This window comes from Pinus tabuliformis, chromosome 1_1 (genome assembly GCF_031772625.1).
Source record: "Pinus tabuliformis cultivar Carrire ecotype Pingquan chromosome 1_1, CPIR1, whole genome shotgun sequence".
Lineage (NCBI taxonomy): Eukaryota > Viridiplantae > Streptophyta > Pinopsida > Pinales > Pinaceae > Pinus > Pinus tabuliformis.
Genome location: NC_142297.1, coordinates 285,393,900 through 285,413,901, shown reverse-complemented (window position 1 = coordinate 285,413,901; position 20,002 = coordinate 285,393,900). Strand labels below are relative to the sequence as shown.

Genomic DNA, 20,002 nt, shown 5'->3' with positions numbered 1-20,002 from the left:
TTGTTGAGGGTTTTAGTGATGCTTCCTTTGTCTCTATCAGACTGTCTGAAGATGGTAGCAAAAAAATCCCATAACCTAGAGGTGAAAATGCAGCTATTGAGAAGATGTTCAATGGTTTCCTCTTGGTCTTCATAGAGCTGGCATCTAGAGGGTCCCCACATACCTCTCTTCCTAATATTATCTGAGGTTAACATTATCATGTGTTGAACCAGCCACATGAATAGTTTGATCTTCATCCAGCCCTTGTGCCTCCATAACTTCTGCCAAGTTCTATCTGTAGCTTGAGATTCCAGCCCAAGTAGAATACCTTTTGCTTCCTTAATGTTAAAGTTTCCCTCTTTGTTGCTGCCCCATCTTAGTTGATCCTGCCCTTCAGTAACTAAAATCATCCTCTGACCCAACAACCTCTTAAGGGTCTCTTCTCTACTGTTCAAGGTCTTGTTCTCTCTTCCATCTACTTTTTTCCATGTTCTCCATTTTTCTGTATTGTGAGAATGTTCCCAAAAGTCCTTTACTTTCACTAATCCTAGGTTGTATGTCTCTTGTTTGAGGCCCAAAAATTCCTCTCTCAAAAGAGTTGGTTCTTGTTGCCATTTTTCCTCCCAGAATAGTGCCAGATCTCCATCTTTGATCTCCCATAAACTGTTTTTCTGAACAACCTCTCTATTCTCCCAGGCCTTGTTCCATATGGGAGAGCCCTTTATGTTTCCATATATTCTTATTAGATCATGAGAAAGCCAGGCACTGACATATTTTTCCTTCGAGATGCTTTCCCATTGAGCCTTAGGATCCATAACCCACCTCCACCATAGTTTGGCCCCTAGAACCTTACTTAGAATCTCTATATCATCCAATCCCAGGCCTCCTTGGTTCTTGGGTTTACAAATCTTTTCCCATGAGACTAAAGCCCATTTTTTTCTTGTCTCCTCTTTGCCCCAGAGAAAATCTCTTTATATTTTTATAAATCGTTGTAATACTCCTTTTGGTGCTGAAAGATATGATAACATGAAGAATGGATGGCTTGGAGCACTGCCTTTGTGAGAACCAGTCTACCCGCTAGATTTAAAGACCTGATTACCCATTTCCTGACCTTATCTTGCATCTTAATGATTAGTGGTTCCCATATGCTTTTGAGCGTAGGTTTAGCCATTAGAGGAACTCCCAAATACTTAAAGCGGAGAGAGTCTCTTTGAAATCCAATAATTCTGGAGACATTTCTTTGGATAGCTATATGGGTATTAAAGAAAAATATTTTTGATTTGGAAATATTAACTTCCATACCTGATGCCAAAGCAAAGTCCTTCAAAATTTGTTTGTATGCTAGCACTTGCTTGACCATGGGAATTCCCTGTAGCATGGCATCATATACAAATTGTTGATGAGTCAGAACCTGACCATTCTCCGAAAGTTGGAGTCCATGAATTTTCCGGTTGCTCTAGCATGCTTAATGGACCACCCCAGCCCTTCCATAATGAGGATGAAGAGAAAAAGAGAGAGTGGATCTCCCTGTCTGAGCCCTCTAGAAGGAAGAAAGATTTCAGAGGGAGAGCCATTAATTAAAATTGAAAAGCTAGAGGAAGTCACCAAGGCCATGACCCATCTGATCCAATTATGATCAAAACCAAACGCAGCAAGCACTTTCTCGATATATGTCTAATTTACTTTGTCATATGCTTTGGCTATGTCCAATTGCATGATCATACTCGATTTCCTTTCACTAGTTAACGAGTGGACCACCTTGTGAGCTTGTATGGTGTTATCTAGAATTTGTCTGCCTTCCATATAACCTGATTGTTCCCCCAAAACTAGTGAGGGCAGCAAAAGTTTGAGTTTATTGGCTACAACCTTGGAAATTATGTTATAAACAACATTGCATAAAGCAATGGGTCTATACTTCTCTCGAGTTTGGGCATTATCCTTCTTTGGAATTAGGGAGATAAAGGAGGTATTGAGAGCTTTCAAAATAATTCTATTTAGCTTGGAGTCTTCCACTACCCTTATAATATCCTCTTTGACAATATTCCAACAAGCTTTGAAGAAATTTACATTGAATCCATCCAGACCTGGAGCCTTACCATTTTGCATTTCCTTGAGGACCTCACTGACCTCCTTTTCGGTTATAGGTCTATTGCGATTCCCGTTATCCTCTTTGGATACCAACTTGGGGATATGCTTAATTAGATCCTTGATGAAAGGAACCCTGTCTAAAGTTTTTTCCTGAGCAATACCTCGGAAGTGCTTAACTAACACTGCTTCTATCTTCTCGTGAGATTGATGTATCTTCGCATCTGCATCCTTGATCAAAGAGATCCTGTTGTGAGTCCTATTTGCTATTGTTGATTTATGGAAAATTTTAGTATTTCACTCTCCTTATTTTAGCCATTGAACTCTTGATTTTTGTTTCCAAAAGATTTCCTCTTGATTGCACAACTTTTCCCATTCTTGGTGATGTTTCTCTACTTGGTCATTTTTGTCCTTATCAAAGCCTTCCTTGATCAAAGCTTGATTGAGATCCATGATTTTATTTTCTACAGCTTTCTTTCCTACAATTTTTTTACCAAATTCATTCTTGTTCCAGGCTTTAAGCTTCAGCTTGATGTGCTTTAATCTTTTGTGAAGTAGGAACATTGTTGATCCTTGAGTTTGCAAATCCTCTACCCACCATTCTTCAATGTTGTTGATGAATTTTGGGTGAGAAAGCCACATATTTTCAAATCTGAAAGCTCTATTTCTTAGGGTACCTATGCCCTTGATTTCCATTTGAATCGACCAGTTATCCGAACCTCTAAAGGGAAGAATTCCTGCTATTATTTCCTTGTCTAGAAGCATGAGATCCTCAGAGATCATGAATCTATCCAACTTGGAGGCTACATATGAGTCCCCTCCTATTTTATTGTTCCATGTATAGAGGCCATTGTTTGTCTCAATGTCAACAAGCTTCATGTTTTTTGAAAAGATTTCGAAGGCTAAGGAATCTTTATTTAGAGCTCTTGTACCTCCTTTTTTCTCCGAGAGAGATCTGATCATATTGAAGTCTCCTCCTAAGACCCAAGGTAGTCCTGCATGTCTGGCGCGTAGATCCACCAAGGAACCTATGAACATGATCTTTTCATCTAACCTTTGAGGGCCATAAACATTCGTGACTAGGTAAGTGTCCCTGTCTCCTACTGGCTATATAAAACTAATAAATAATTCCTTGATGCCTCTGCATCAATTATTCCTATTTTTTATGGATTCCAGAGAGTGAGGATACCCCGTACTATAGTTTCTGCTTTAACTTCTAGAAACTCAAATCTACTGAGACATTTACTATGGATTTGCCTTAATTTCTGAATGGAGCATTTTGTCTCTCAGACAAAAATTATATCTGGAGCTGCCCGTTTTATTCTATTATTCATCATTCTCTGTTTTCTCTTGCAACCAAGACCTCTAATATTCCAAGTTGTGAACTTCATAATTAAAGATTGGTAAAGGAGTAACTGGTTAGGTCTTTCATCTTACCTGAGTCCACCATAAGCTTTCCACATTCCATTAGTAGCTCGTTTTGTTTTTTCCTGCCTCTTCTTTCCCCCTTGGATTTCTCACTGCTAACCTCAGAGTCATTTTTATTGCTTTCACCCCTTCATCGCTCTATTTTTCTATGTAGTTTGCTCCCTCCAAACCTTTTGCCTGGGTTTTCCATAAGAATAACTACTGTATTCGATCGAGCTCTTCTTGTGGTAGTGATTCTACCCTGCCAGTTGTTCCCTGAGCTAAGAACCCTTCTAGATCCAGGTTTTCTCTATCAAGAATCTCTTGTAGCTCATTGTCCTCCATGTCCATTTCACTCTCGATCATTTCCTGATCCATTTCTAGCTCTGATTCATTCAGCATGATCCCCTTCTATTTTTTGTTTTCCTGTGTCTGATCTCTTTCTTTTTCCTTTTCCTTCTTCTCGTAATCTTCATTCATTGCTTGATCTTCTACTGATATTTCTTCATCCTCTTCAAGAACTTGGAACTGGTTCTGACTAATCTGTTGTCCTTCAGCTTGGTGTTGCTTTGGCCCTTTTTTCTGCTTTTCCCTTTATGAACTACTTTGTGAAAGCTATATGTGTCTTTCATTGTGTTTATTTTTCTTTTGTGCTCTGCTTTACTAAGGGGGCAGTCTCTTAGAAGGTGCCCATGTTCATGACATTTGCGACATCTAAATGGAATATGTTCGTAGTCGACTATTTGCACCCATTCGTCATCAAAAACCTCCAAGATGACTTCATCCGGAAGGGCTCTAGAAAGGTCCATCCCCACACAGATTCTAGCAAAATGGGTGTATTTTCCCCTTCTTGTGGCTTCAGAGGATTTGATGTACCGCCTTAATTTATTACCTATGGCTGCAAGGGATTCAGTTTTCCAATATTCAAGAGGTAGAGAATAGAGTCTTACCCATACCGGAACTGAAGTAAAAGTTTCCTGCTCTGGAACGAAGTTTATCATCCATGGCCTCATATGGAGCCCTGCTACTACATAGAAGTAGGGCCCGCCTTCAAACGCTCTGTCTTTATCTTCAATGTTAGTGAACACCACAGTAAAGAATCTTTTGGATCCCAGATGTAGATCAATGCTTCCTTTGGGTTTCCAGTGGTATCTTATCCACATTTGTAAAGCTTTTTCAGTGGGCCATAGCCCCATGAATTTGGATATGATTGCGTAAGTCTACATGTGATCCCTATGCTCCTGCAACGCTGGATCATTTAAAACTACTCTAGGAGTAATTTCAGCTCTGGATTTGCATTGACCCTTCTGATTTTTGTCTTTCTCTCCCTGTGTTTTTTCGTTTTCTTCCTTGTCTTTTGTGCCCTCCTTCTCCTTCGATTTGGTACTGTCTGATTCCTCCTCCCTGTTTTTTCTTCCTTCCTTCGCATCACTTCTTTCTTTTTCCTGAGGCTTCTTACCCTTGTTGGCCAATGCTTCCTTGTAGGAGGGAGTGGAGCTCCCTCCTCTGCGCCAATCCATGAAGAGAAACCCACTGTAGAAGACTGTAACCCTAGTCGCCTTCGCTACCCGCGCCTCCTATAGCTTCAAAGATCGAAAATTCAAAGTATCAAATACCATCATTAACATATAATAATATTAATATAATAGAATTATTATAATACCTTGGGTTTTTAAATTAATATTAATATTATAATGCTCAACAATATTAATACATATTAATATAGTAATCTATTATTATTATTAATATATGATAATATTAAGATTATTTAACTATATATAATATATTGATAATTATATTAATAAATGTATATTATTTATCAAAATAATAGTGAGAAATAAATAAGTATTAATAATAATAACATTATGAAATTAATACGTTATGTTAATTATTTTATAATTTCAAATATATTAATTAATATATTAATATTATATTATATAATATCATATAGTATATAGTATAGTGTTTTTTTTTCCACTGGAAACATCCGTAACATTTCATTAATATGAAATATTACATATGTAGATGCTTATCGCATATGCCATGTTCACTGATACCTCTGTACATTTTACAAAAAATTGCATGAGTGTGTTGTTTTGTTATACCGCTCAGATTTGAGCTGTGTAGGCTGTAGAGTTTTTGATGCCTTATTGGCATCCTTCAGTCTGTTACAAAAAATATTATACAAAAAACTGTCCTATATAGCGCTGCTGTCATACTGCTGTTATAAATTAATTCACATGTAGACCCACTGTAGGATATCCCGGGTCTATATATGGGCGATGATAAAAATTTTGTTCCTGTTGGTCCAAAATCTCGGATATCTCCCAATATCCTTGTTCCATCAGCGCGGCCTCCTTGGAAAGTTTGTCAGCATCCTGGTTATGTTCCCTTTAGATGTGTGAAACAGTGATATGGTTAAATGCCTCTTTGAGCTGAAGAACTTCATCAAGAATGACGTTGAGTGTGTGCATGTGACATGTAGAAATATTATTGAACCAATTTATGATGATCTGTGAATCCCCAAATATGTTGATGCTAGTGCAGTGATGGCTTAAAGCAAAGTGTAGCAGGTGTCGCAGAGTTATGAGCTCAGCAAAATTGTTTGTTCCAGCACCCAATCCCGCTTTGATGTCGTAGGAGTGATTTTCAGTTAAGTGCAGGATGAAACCACCCCCACAGCTTTGTACATTGGCTGCTCTGTCAAAATATGCCCAAGGTGTACCCTGTTCAATGATGGGGGGAGGATTTGGCCTGCGGATTTTTGGGGGAGGCAGATTCGGAAGCTCGTTGAATGCAGAGATAATGCCAGCCTCGATGAGAGGCCAGTGGATGGCCTTCTCTTCGAAGATCATTTGGTTCCTTGCTTTCCAAATGGACCAGTTAACTATAATGGGCAAGTTTGCAGCCTTCGAACCCTTGTGTCTTTTGTCCCATTCTATCCAAGCAATTATTAGATCAGTACTGCCCCATTCCCCTGTGAAGTGAGTAAACGGTTTTATATTGTTCCATACAAGCTGTACATAATTGCATCGCAGGAATAGGTGCTCTGTAGTTTCACTATCGGCTTTGCACAGAACACATCTCGTCAGTCCATATTGGGCTCGGCGCATGAGATTTTCTCCCGAGGGGATTCTGTTCCTAAGGACACACCATGTAAAGAGTTTCGATCGAGGCGAGGCTGTTAGCTTCCAAATATTCTGCCACCATCTATCTAAGACTTCAGGTTTTCTCTGCTTGATTAACTGGATGTAACCCTCCTTTGGAGTGTATATCCCGCTGTCAGCCTAGTGCCAAACAAGTTCATCTGATCCCTCAATTATTCTGATGTGGGACTCCATCAGGGCCGCACAGTATTCGCGCCAAGCTGTGTGCCATCTCTGCGGGAGGTTAAGTTGGGTGGCTGTCTTCCAAGCCTGATGGAAGATATCAGATTGCTCTTGATCCGTTATCTGTGCAATCACCCTGATGCCATGAGTTGTAAGAAATTCCACCAGAGCTTGTGGAAGTAGATGTCTCCCATCACTGCCACTCCAAGGGTCTATTCCAATACGTGCTCTGTTTCCATTTCTTATTCGCCATACTATGTTGTTCCTGATGAGCAGAAGAGAGTGTAGGAGAGCTTTCCATATGAGAGATATGCCAGTTTTGTTCCATGATGGGAGTCTGGCCCATTCCATAATGTTGAGGGGCCAAATGTATTTGTGGTAGGTTATATTCGTCCATAAGCTATGAGAGGTCAGCAGGGCCCAGCCCATTTTGGCTGCCAGGGCACTAGCAAAAGAGGGGAGATCCTTCAAACCCCAGCCACCCCATTTCTTGGGTAGGGCAATCTTGTTCCATCCAATCCATGCAAATGTGTGCTTTTCTTTATTGCCCGCCCATAAGTATCTGTTGCAGAGTTGCTGAAGTTTTGAAAGGATATTTCGAGGGATCCAGGCGAGTGCCATCCAGAAGACCGGCGTGGCTTCCAGAACAGATTTGATCAATGTTAATCTACCTGCTCTGGATAGATATCTATAACACCAGCAGGTTATCCTTTTTTCCACTTTAGAGACCAGCCAGACCCAGTCCGCAATCTTTTGGGTGGTGGGTTTTAGCCAGTAACCAAGGTATTTTAACCCCCTGTCTAGGGGCTGAGTGGAGTAAGGGAAAGCTTGGCTAGCTGTGTAAGATTCGTTGACAAAGGTGCCAACCAATGTAATAGTAGACTTCGCCCGATTGACCTCCATCCCTGTGGCATGAGCAAATAGCTTTAGGATCCTGTAGAAAGTAGAGGTATCTTGTATGCTACCGTCTAGAAGGATAAGGACATCATCAACGAACAAGAGATGTGTAAGAAAACACTCATCTGATATTTTAAGGCCCCTGATAGAACCTTCCCTTTTTGCTGAGATAATTAGGCGGCTTAGAGCTTCCATAACCAGGAGAAAAAGGAGAGGTGATAGAGGGAAGCCTTGTCGCAACCCTCTCTCAGAGTGGAAGAAATGTGAGGCTGCTCCATTAATTAGGATGCTATAGGTGGGGGATGTAATGCATGCCATAATCTAATTAATGAGTGTGAGGGGGAAGCCCAGATGGATGAGAATCATCTTGATAAAGAGCCAACTAACTTGATCAAAAGCCTTGGAGAGGTCGATCTTAAGGAGAATGCATTTGAGGTGCTTGGTCCATATGGAATGAATAGCTTCTTGGGCAGATCCAATGGCTTCGTGGATCTGTCTGTCTTCCAAGAAAGAAAATTGCTGGGGAGCAATATTCTTAGACAGTATGGGCCTGATCCGGTTAGCAATGATTTTAGAGATGATTTTATATAGGACATTACACAGGGAGATAGGTCGGAAGTCATCAAAGGATGAAGGGGAGTCTGATTTGGGGATGAGTGCAATGAAGGTGGAATTTATAGCATGATAGAGTTGGCCCGAAGTTCTACGCTCCTCAACCACCTTCAGGATATCTCCACCAATGATGTCAAAGAATGCAATATATAACTCAATGGTCCATCCGTCAGGTCCCGGGCTCTTTTCCTTCTGAAACCACTTGATAGTACTTTCTAATTCTTCCATGGTGACAGGATCAGTGAGTGCGCCAATGTCTTCATTGTTTACAAACCTGGGAAAGTGAGAGGCCACATTGATGATTTCAGCTAGATTTGTTCCAGCAGGACTCTTGAATATCCCTCTGAAGTGAGCCGTACCGAGTTGAGAGAGTTTATTAAAGGTATCCGCCAATCCTCCTCCTGGGAGGGGGAGGTTCCAAATGGTATTTGCCACTCTCCTTCCTTTAGCGAAATTATGGAAGAATCTTGAGTTCTCATCCCCATCTTTTAGCCACAAAGCCCTACTCCGCAACCTGAGCAATTCCTCCCTGAGCTTGAGAATATTTTTCTTTTGCTTCTCCAAATCTACTAGACGAGTCCTGTTTTCCCCGGAGACAAACCCCAGGTTTCTCTCATCTAGGATGGATTTAAGTTCTTCTTCCACCATAATGAGTTGTTCATCCTCCCTTGCCTTTTTTGCCTTGGCCCACTCAATCACAATGTGTTTGAGCTCAGTCAGATTTTTGACAAAACCCCTTGCCATCGAGGTTTCTCTATCAATGGGATGAGCTTGCCAGTAATCCGAGACTATTTTGGAGAAGCTTGGATCCAGAAGCCATAGGTGATTAAACTTGAAAGGGGCTTTTGGCTTTGGGAGGGGGCCCATGATCTCCATTAAAATTGGAGAGTGATCAGAAATGCCCCCGGATCCAACCCACTGTTTATAATGGTGTAGCTAGTGGATCAGAGAGCCTTTCATCAGGAATCGATCAAGTCTGCGAGCCAGTGCCCCTGTCCCAACCCTTCTGTTCCTCCATGTTGGGAGGGGGTTCTGCATGGGGATGTCAATGAGATCATATTGCTCCAGTATGCTTCTCATAAAATCTGTGATGGAATCTACTTGCGCCATAGAGCCCCATGACTCACGAAACCCTAAAGAGAAATTCAGATCACCCCCCAGAATGATGCGATCCAGAGACATCAGGCTCCTGCTGAGAAGCTTTCTCCAAAAGCTTTCCCTCTGCTGGCATGGACCGTAGATATTGATGATGCGAAGGGAGAGACCCAGGTCCATTGAGAAGATGTCAGCCCCCATAAATCCAAGACCTCCCCAGGAAGAGTCCAATCTGATGGTTTTTGGATTGTATCCAATCGCCAGTCCACCCGATCTACCATTGGCATCCATAGCTATGTATTTCCATCTGGGAGATATAATACTCAGGGTGTGGGTGATGGACTCAGTGGGGCCTAGGGTTTCTTGAAGGAGAATGACATCCGGGAATTCGACCTCAAAAAGTCGTTTGAGTGCTAGTTTTTTAGGGGAACTAGCCAAACCCCTGCAATTAAAGGAGAGGCACTTCATGGGGGACCCCTCTTCGGGGGGTTTGTTGCTCTAAGGACCCCATCAATGGTGGATTGTCGTCCTGATGCGACTTCAGCTCTAGCACGTCTGATAGGCTTGTTTAGATCAGGTTTCCTTCCCCTGGTGGAGGAGGATCCCGCACCCAAGGGAAAAATGCCCAACCCTATCTGGGATTCAGAGGATTCCGATTGTGAGGTCCGGGGACGGAGGGAATATGGGTGGGGGGGGATTTTCCTTATAGAAGGATCAGAGGGAGGCGATGAGGGAGGCGACGAAGAGAGAGGCAGGGAGGGTGGAGCAGTGGAAGGAATCAATGGGGGTGGGGGAATAATGCAATGTGCCATAGAACATGTTATTGAATTAACAAATTCTGATGAATGTGCAATAGAGATAGAGGGAGAGATAAGATTTGTACCCGTGGCTAGTGCGGCTGCTGCAGCTGCCTGAGCCGGAGTCATAGGAGGCGAAGAAGCGTCCTTCTTTTTCATCTCTGGACACTCCTGGGCACCTTGGGATACCGTGAATCCATGCGACTGTTGTGGAATGTATGGAGAGGTCCCTCTGGATGCTATGGGGGAGATCTTCAGAGAGCTATCCGGACGTTTGATCAATGGGCAATCTTTGTAGAGATGACCCACTTGATGGCACCGGTTGCAACGGAAGGGGACTCCTTCATAATCCAGTATCTGAATACGCCTGTGCTTTCCCCATTGCAGAGTGATTCTTTCCTCCAATCCCTCTTGGGTATCCAGATGTACCGGAATTCGAGCCACTGTTCTCTTCTGAGTGTCGATGTAGGATCGATCATGATCCAAATATGTCCCCAATGCATTTCCGATCCTGGTGAAAGCTTCTTCGCTCCAGTATTGTAAAGGAAGCCCCGGAAGTTGCACCCACAGTGGCCCTGCTGCAATTTGTTCGCGCTCAGGGTCGAATAACGGGCTCGATCTCTTTAATAGCACAGGTGTCGTTTCAATATGCCAGTATCTTTCAAGTACCGCATTCGTGTGCCCTTCATTTGAAAAATGGAGAGAGAACCACCCTCGTGGGAGAACTTGTACCTCCGACATCTGTGTGAGCAGGGCTCCCCAGATTTCTTTCATCCAGCGCATCAGTCTTTCCGCCGTGTAGGTACGCCCCCACACATGTCCGACCAACCCTGTGCGCGCTATAGCCATAGTTTCCTCAAAATCCGAAGAGTTGCTGAAGGTTACAGTGATGTCTTTCGTTGTTGCCCTAACACACTTCGATTTCTGCTTCTTGGTGCGTGGCGCCGATGGATGTTCAACAAGCGGGCTTGTGTCCCTAGACGTTGTGGGCTTTGAGGGTTTTATGTTGATAACCGGAGTACCGAAGCATCTTGAGGGTTTTGCCCCATTATCCGGGAGAGGATTAGTCGCATTCACCCTCGTATCTTCTTGAGCGGGATGAGAATCAGGCCGCGGAGATGGGATCTGATCAAAAGCCAATGTATCAGGCGATAGAGAGGCAAGGAGTAACGCTGTACCGGGTGAGAGAGGCGGTGCCTCCAGACCGATGGACGATGAAGAAGGATCCGGCAAGGAGACCACCGACAAGTAAACCTGAGAGCGTGAAGCTTCAGTAGTCGGTGGAACGAAACCCGGGGTAGCTAGATTAGGGTTATGGAAAATTAACTGTCCTTCCAACGGATCCTCGGAATAATCCACGAGGTCTGTCTCACGTTGACACTCCATACCGGACAGTGACTGCAGCCTTCCGTCGATGGAGTCGATCTGTCGGCAGCTCGAAGCCCTACCTCCCGAAATCCGCTCCAGCCTATGGTCCTGCAGCTGCGGTCTGCGGCTACCCTAACCCTTCGCGGTTTAGATTGACGAACGCCGTCAAAGCCATCCTCCCCCCCGAAGGAAAATCCACTATTCTCAAAGTGCACCTTTCTTTCCTATTTTAGTATATAATATAGTGTTGTATTAACATATAATATAATAATATAATGTTGTATTAATATATAGTATAAGATTAATATGTGAGTTGAGGTTGTTATTGTTTATATAATTAAATAATTATAGATAATTAACTTTTGATAATTATTATTACACTTTATATTTGATCTTTTTGAGATATTTGATAAAAATTTATTTACATATATTAATCATATTTACTAATATAATAATACATATACTTTATAAAAAAATTTAAATATTAAAATTACCATTTTTCAAAACATGGCCTCATTTGATGATGGCTCACCTACTTTATTCTTGGTTCAGTTGAATGGATGTCTTACCTGTGACATGAAACACTGATTTGCATTAAGCTTTTGTCACCAATTTCATAATGATTCATGTTCAATGTCTTAGTAGTTTAGTTCAATGCATTCTTTAGAAGAGCACTGCCAACTGTATATCTAAGATTGAATATGCCACAATTTCATGCATCTTTGAAGTGCGGAGAGGAAACACATTACTTACGTTACAATTTCTTTCCATTACAATTAATGGAATAGAGATTCACGACAACGATTTTCGTTTATTTATTACCAACATAGTGTACTTAGAAACGCCTCTCCGCAGGACATAACCATGAACATATTTACAAACATGGAATGTCCTATCCAAAGATCTTTTTTCAATTCAACAAGAAGAGCATTAAAGCTTGTTTTCTTTATTTTTTTATTTTCTATGAAAATTGGAAAACGTTGATTTAATACGTAGGATTCTAATTTTTTTTAAATAATTATTAATACTTAATATACTTGTAAATTTGATTAATATAAATTTATGAGTTTATTTCAATATATGTATATCAATTACATTTATTAATGTAGCTTTGGTAGTTGGTGGTTGTGGTGCATGGGAAGGTTTAGTATATTCTTTGAGACTATGGTTTACTATGGCTAACTATGTTCAAGTTATGGTTGAGGGTTTATTATAGTTAACATATAGTTGATCATGGATGACCATGGTTGTCCACAACTAACTATAGTTGGCTATGACATATAATGATTGACTATAGTTGACTATGTCTACCATAAATGAACATGGTTTGACTAATTTGACCATGATTGAAAATAGTTTTCTATTATAGATTATAGTTGTCCATGTTAACAATAGATGATTACGGTTGACCATTTTCAACCATGGTGACCTTGGTTGAGCATGCTTCACCAGTCTAATCATGGTTGATCATGGTTCATGTTGAGCATGGTTGAGAATGGATTGACCATGACTTTCTAAGGTTGACTATGGTTGAAGAGAGATGACCATGGAATTTGACCATAATATAATTATTGAAAACTAAAGTTGACTATTGAAGTCCATGGTTGACTATGATAAACTATGGTTGATGATGGTTGACCATGGTGACCATAGTTATATATGGGCTACCATAATTGATTTACCCCTGTTGATCATAGTAAAGCATGGTGACCATAGTTGACTATGGCTAATCACATTAACTAAGCTTAACTAAAGGCGGATATGGTTATTATGGTTAACCAAATATGACTATGCTTGTTCATGCTTGATTGAGGTTGAGGATGGTTGACCATATTTGACTATGATTGCCCATGGTTGACTAATATTGACATGAATAACTATAACTAATTATATTTAATCTTAGTCAACTCTGATTAATTTGGCCAACCATAATCTAACATGTTTTGATTTTTGTTTGTCACTTTACAAAGTTCATTTCTTGTCTATCATATTGCTTATTACATGCAACACCAATTTTTGTATCATTTTAAGATGCGATTTTGTGACATCAATTTTTGTGTTATGTTAAGATGTGATTTTTGTTCATCAAATTGTAATATTGATTTTTGTTTTAGTAGATTATGATCTTCATATTTATTTGTCTCATCGTAACTTTTTTTTTTTTCAACATACTAATTTATAGTTAATTGTACATTACTATGAATTAACATGGTTGGCCATGGATAAATAAATATGGACAAGTAAATCAATATAATGAACCAGCTTACTACTTATTTGTAAAAATCAAATAATATTAATTAATGATTATAATGTAGAAGAGGATACGTTGAAGGCTATAAGCGTTTGTGCCTAACTTCTGGAACATTTTAATAAAGGAGGATCATTCGAAATACGAACACAAGAATTGAATTTCCTCATGGAGAAAGGTATTGCGTAACACAACGAATGTTTAATCATTTCACGTGAAATGAGAATGCAAATAGAAAAAAGTTAAAATGTAAAACCATACCCTCATATTCATTTAGAAGTTGGGCTGGGATGAAATGGTACTGCTTCTATTTCTCACCACATATTCACAAGGATATACAGAGATCTGTTTGAAATTAAGCAGGCTTTCAAAAGCCCACAATCGTTTAGATATTCGATTTCTTCCAAAATCGAGTGCAAAAGTTGCTAGCTGAATAGTATTCGTTATTCGCATCCTAATATTACGACTAGGTACGCAAACTTGTGCTACCTTTGTATTTTCTAAGATTTGATACAACTTGTGTTTGCAGTTGTCTGATAACTGTTACAATGTTCTAAAGCCGAACGGCTGAAACCCCAGGATGCCTTTTATCAATTCCTGCAAGGTATCATTGGAGGGTCTGCAACAAGTGAAGGATTTTCCAGCTGAGTGCCCTTTTATTCGCCATATAAATTATCTATAGAGTAGAATGCATATATCAAGAGCTATAGAAAATGAATTAGCTATAGCCAAACAACTAAACACCCAGCATGCATTTGCTCAAGTTTTCTGCAAGCTATCATTGCAGTGCCTACAACAATTGCAGGTTTTTCGAGCTGATTTCTCATCCTTCCACCCCCATATAATTCCTTATACAGTGGAATAGATATATCAGCAACAGTATAAGAATCAATTACTTATGGCTCAACAGTGTCCATTGTCGAGCTCTCAATGTTCTACACCCGAGAGTTGTATTATTCAATGGTTTTCCATTCACCTCAGACGAGCAATTCCATTCGTTACAAAAATTGTTCTTAACTTCCTCCAGGTCGCGAGGCCTCACGGCGGCATGGCCTTTTCGGCTGAAGAGTCATAAAATGTGCTCGAACAGGAACTCGTCGCACAGAATCGCAAGTACTCCCTAGTGTGAGTAGCCGAATTCCTACCTGGTCTGCTCAAGGAGTGCCCTAAACACCGGGTGGTTGAAGTACGCCACCCAGATTACAAATTGCCTATTGCAATGCCATCCAACGTAAAACACCAAGTGTGCCAACGACATGTATTGTCACGCCCCTACACCTGCGGTAGTCTTCCAACCGCTTGTAGCAAGGTGCGGCACCACCGAACGCGTTCTTTTCACCAATACTAACATTCGTGGACTACGCCTACTTACTCATTAACATACTTAGTTTGTGTTTCGCAACCAAGTAAACTTATTTATCCTTTATACTTAATGAAGCCCATACTCATTCATTATCCATATGCAATTAACCGAGAACATCAACAATTGCAAACAAGTATAAAGGGAGGGGAAACTCCCGAACAGTCTGCCCAACAATTTTATTAAGAATATCAGATTACAATACAACAGTGTGTCCTTGGTTGAACCAAGTCTCACACTTAACCAATTTTTACAAAAGGCAGGTCACCTGCCTTTTACAACATGTTCTGCACCCTTGCACGAAGGGAGGTGCTCACCCGAGCCACCCAAGACCCTTTGCCAAGTCCTGCATAAAACCGTACACTAAAACCTCCTCAACCCGTGGCACACTTGCCAACCTTCCACCAAGATAACCTGCGCAATTTTCCAAGTCTGATGCGCATGAGATGTGTGCATCTCCTCACCCAAAATGACGCACCTTCTTGTCTTATGCGAAGGCTTTATGAGCGAAGTCTTCGTTGACAAAATGAGCTCTCCTCACGTTCATTTATATGCATCTTCATGTGGGTTTACATGGGGGTGTCAGCCCCTTGGCCGACCCCACAACTACGCCCACAAAGCTTCATTAACAAGTTGGCCACACCCTCACGCAGCCTCCTTCCAAGTCGAGTATAAACCACGCTCTTCATTTCGTTATTTTTCCAAGTGTCGCATATTATTTCTGCTTTCGTCGCACATGGTTCGCACGATCGTCACATTTCCGCACTCCGTCGCACCGCCGTAGGTCGCGTTCGTCGTGTGCGCGCACTCGTTCACTCGGCGCTCAACCGTGCACAACTCGGGGACCTTACATCCTCCTCCACCTGAAATCGTTGTCGTCCTCGACAACATACCATCTTGGTAGCTCTCCACCAAGATCATCATCATCCAGGATGTCGACCTTTCTACACAAGGCAAACATCCTTGCAACATATGTAGAGACTCTTTCTCCACTATGTCTCGGCCTAATGACCACTGCCACTAAGCTCACCATACCAAGGTATGTATCTTCATCAGATGTCATCTCGATCCATGATTACCGACCTCTTGTCCTCACCATGTGTCCTCATGTGAACTGCTGCCATGATACTCCAACACGATGCCCACATCAGTTGTTTCTCAAAACATCCTGTCACATCCTTGACTCATCAAGAATCTATCTCCATAATCCATGCTCAGGTCCATGGAAACTCCATCCATCTCATCTGCAACATGTTGTCCATATGTGTGTCTCCTCCATGTGAAGAGACCATCTCCTCAAACCAACTCTCGATGTGCCCCATTCAGGTCCATGAAGCCTCTTCATCATCTGCAATGTGCCATCCCTCAAGTCTCCATAGAAACAAGTATGCACTTGTCTCACCTATCCATGTGCTGCCCATGATCCTCGATCAGATCAGCTCTCATGTATAGAAAGTAGTTGAGTCTCGGCTCAACCCATGCTCAAGTGTATCACCAAAGCATCATCATCATCATCGTTGTAACTCCATCACTCCAAAGTGCCTCATACCGATCCTCTACATCAAGTCACTCTTCCAAGCCATGCCCATACATGTACTTTGAAAGTATGCATCCCATACTGCATCAAAGTCTCCTGACCTCAGTTCCTCAATGCATCAGATCTTCTAAGTCCACCGTACATGAAGTCCCTAAAAGTCACAACAATCTCATGTCATCATGAGCTCCATGAGTCATCTCCAACCAACATCTCCATGTAGTAGGAATGCTCCATAACTTGCTCACAACTCCATCCAAGTCCACGGTCTCGTTGCACATGAATGTACAACCTCTCCATAGGCTCATAAGTAATAAGTCTCCATGTCACACTAGCAAATCCATCTGCACAACATCCTTGCCTTGGCACTCCTCATTGGATGTCCATGACACCTCTACAAGTGCTCCCACATAATGTCCCTGCATAAGACTGCCATGCTCCATGCCTCCAACCTGATGTCCATGACTATGTTGCCCATGTAGTCCAACCAAGTAGACTCATCACAACCATCGGTCATCCTCATCCAAGTCTACAATCTTCGGTCTAGTGAACTCGGTCACTCAACCATATCATCATCACATCATCACGAGTCCCTTCCATCATAGCTCCTCCACCAAAGTGTCCACCAAGACTATCTCTTGGTCTCGGCCATGAGAAGTCCACCCAAAACATCACAAGTGTGTGCCCTCTTCAACTGTCCATGAGTCATGTCGGGCACTTAGCCATGTGGCTAAAGCATGACCCAATCCTTCACAACGATCATCAAGTTCCACCCTTGTCAAGGGCCTTTGTACCTTCTACCATAAGGTCACAAGCAGCCCCAACAAGTCCTGCAACAATCGACAATCCTTGCTTCTCCATACAAGGTTCCATCCTAGCCATCCATGGTAAGATCCTCCATAGCATAGGCAAACTGGCTTTGCCTCTCCCTGCATACAGTCCATCTACCAAATGCCCAAATGAAACACAAGTATCAATGGTACTTACATCATCATCATGAGGCTCTTCCTCATTCATCCATGTCTGCAAACTGCACGATCCTGGTCCAACTTGATCATCCTCAAGTTCATCCTCCATCATGGTCATGTCAACAACATCTTCAACTATCACGGTTTCCTCTTCCTTGTTAGCACAATCTGCAACTTCATCTTGCTCCATTGTCCAACCAAGTTGAAGAAGCTCTTCTTCAATATTCCTTTCCAAGGCTTCAAGTTCTTTCCGGATTCAGGGCCTCTCTTCCTTCAACCTTTTCAACCTGTCCAAGGTAAGCAAGAGCTTCCTTCCACCTTCTCCTAAACTTGCCATGCCTCGCCGTTCAGCTTGGTCCAAGCACTGAGCTTCACCTCTGCTAAACCTGCTTCCACTATCATCAACTGTCAAGTTTCCAAGTGTACCCACACTTGCACTTCGTCACGAGCAACCCTGCTCTAACACCAGCTCCAACCGAGCTCTGATACCAACTGTCATGCCCCTACACCTGCGGTAGTCTTCCAACCGCTTGTAGCAAGGTGCGGCACCACCGAACGCGTTCTTTTCACCAATACTAACATTCGTGGACTACGCCTACTTACTCATTAACATACTTAGTTTGTGTTTTGCAACCAAGTAAACTTATTTATCCTTTATACTTAATGAAGCCCATACTCATTCATTATCCATATGCAATTAACTGAGAACATCAACAATTGCAAACAAGTATAAAGGGAGGGGCAACTCCCGAACAGTCTGCCCAACAATTTTATTAAGAATATCAGATTACAATACAACAGTGTGTCTTGGCTGAACCAAGTCTCACACTTAACCAATTTTTACAAAAGACAGGCCACCTGCCTTTTACAACATGTTCTGCACCCTTGCACGAAGGGAGGTGCTCACCCAAGCCACCCAAAACCCTTTTGCCAAATCTTGCATAAAGTCGTACACTAAAACCTCCTCAACCTGTGGCACACTTGCCAACCTTCCACCAAGATAACCTGCGCAATTTTCCAAGTCTGATGCGCATGAGATGTGCGCATCTCCTCACCCAAAACTACGCACCTTCTTGTCTTATGTGAAGGCTTTATGAGCGAAGTCTTCGTTGACCAAATGAGCTCTCCTCACGTTCATTTATATGCATCTTCATGTGGGTTTACATGGGGGTGTCAACCCCTTGGCCGACCCCACAACTACGCCCACAAAGCTTCATTAACAAGTCGGCCACGCCCTCACGCAGCCTCCTTCCAAGTCGAGTATAAACCACGCTCTTCATTTCGTTATTTTTCCAAGTGTCGTATATCAATTCTGCTTTCGTCGCACATGGTTCGCACGATCGTCACATTTCCGCTCTCTGTCGCACTGCCGTAGGTCGCGTTCGTTGTGTGTGCGCACTCGTTCACTCGGAGCTCAACCGTGCACAACTCGGGGACCTTACATGTATGGTGGAATGGGTGACAACGACTGACAATACCTGTTGGTCGACTTGATCAACCCGATGATATCGACCTATGTATTGCCAGAAACATAAGTCACTGGCCATGACCGCGAGAAAAGCAACTTCCCAGCCAGAGCCTGAGCCACATTGCGGACGCTAGCGAGCTTCCTCCATTTTCTAGCGATCTTCCCCAGTTTCACAACATGCCTCGATGAATTTGCTTTGCACATTCATGGCGAAAAAGTATTATGAAATCAATCTCTTTATTACTTTCAGGAAGCACAAGAACCATGAGGGAAACTCCTCAATGTGGCCTATGTTTTCAAAAAGGAATTTGTGCTGAGGGCTATTTATTATGGAGAGAAGGCTCAAGACTGGATAATGATCAACCTCATTACTTACCGACTTTCCCTATAACTCTACGCGAATTACGTAGTCCGAAATCTTGGCATGTGAAATGCATAGAAAAGGAGTTGAATGGTAATGAAAAAGAAATGGTTTTGATTTTTACTGTAGGTTTTCTGATCTCGGTGGATATTGGTGGCCACATGCCAAGTCCACTTGGACCCCCACCATTGTTTCTTTCAACTTTTCAGTTTCCTTAATTGTAGCATGGTTTACTATTTTTAGCATTTTTCGGTCCTAAACTTCCGAAGCCATTTTCAGGTCGTAAACGATGTTTTTTGTGAAAAATAGGAGCAACGTTGGCCCATGGACTGATTTTGATCTTCCTAAAGTTGTAGTTCTTGGATAGATATTTCTAACGAGATATTGTACACGTCAAATGGAGATCGTATGCCAAAGTTACAACCCCGGGAAGTTGATGTACCAATTTACCCAAACGGGGCCCATGGTTGGTGTTTCAACTTCTAAGGTTAGGT

The 20,002-nt window shown here is 42.0% G+C and overlaps 1 pseudogene; it reads right to left on the bottom strand.

The window, feature by feature from the left end:
- The window catches only part of LOC149212649 (putative cellulose synthase A catalytic subunit 1 [UDP-forming]), a 107,675-nt pseudogene extending 98,622 nt beyond the window's left edge, over positions 1-9,053 (bottom strand).
- Between the last annotated feature and the right edge of the window lie 10,949 nt (positions 9,054-20,002).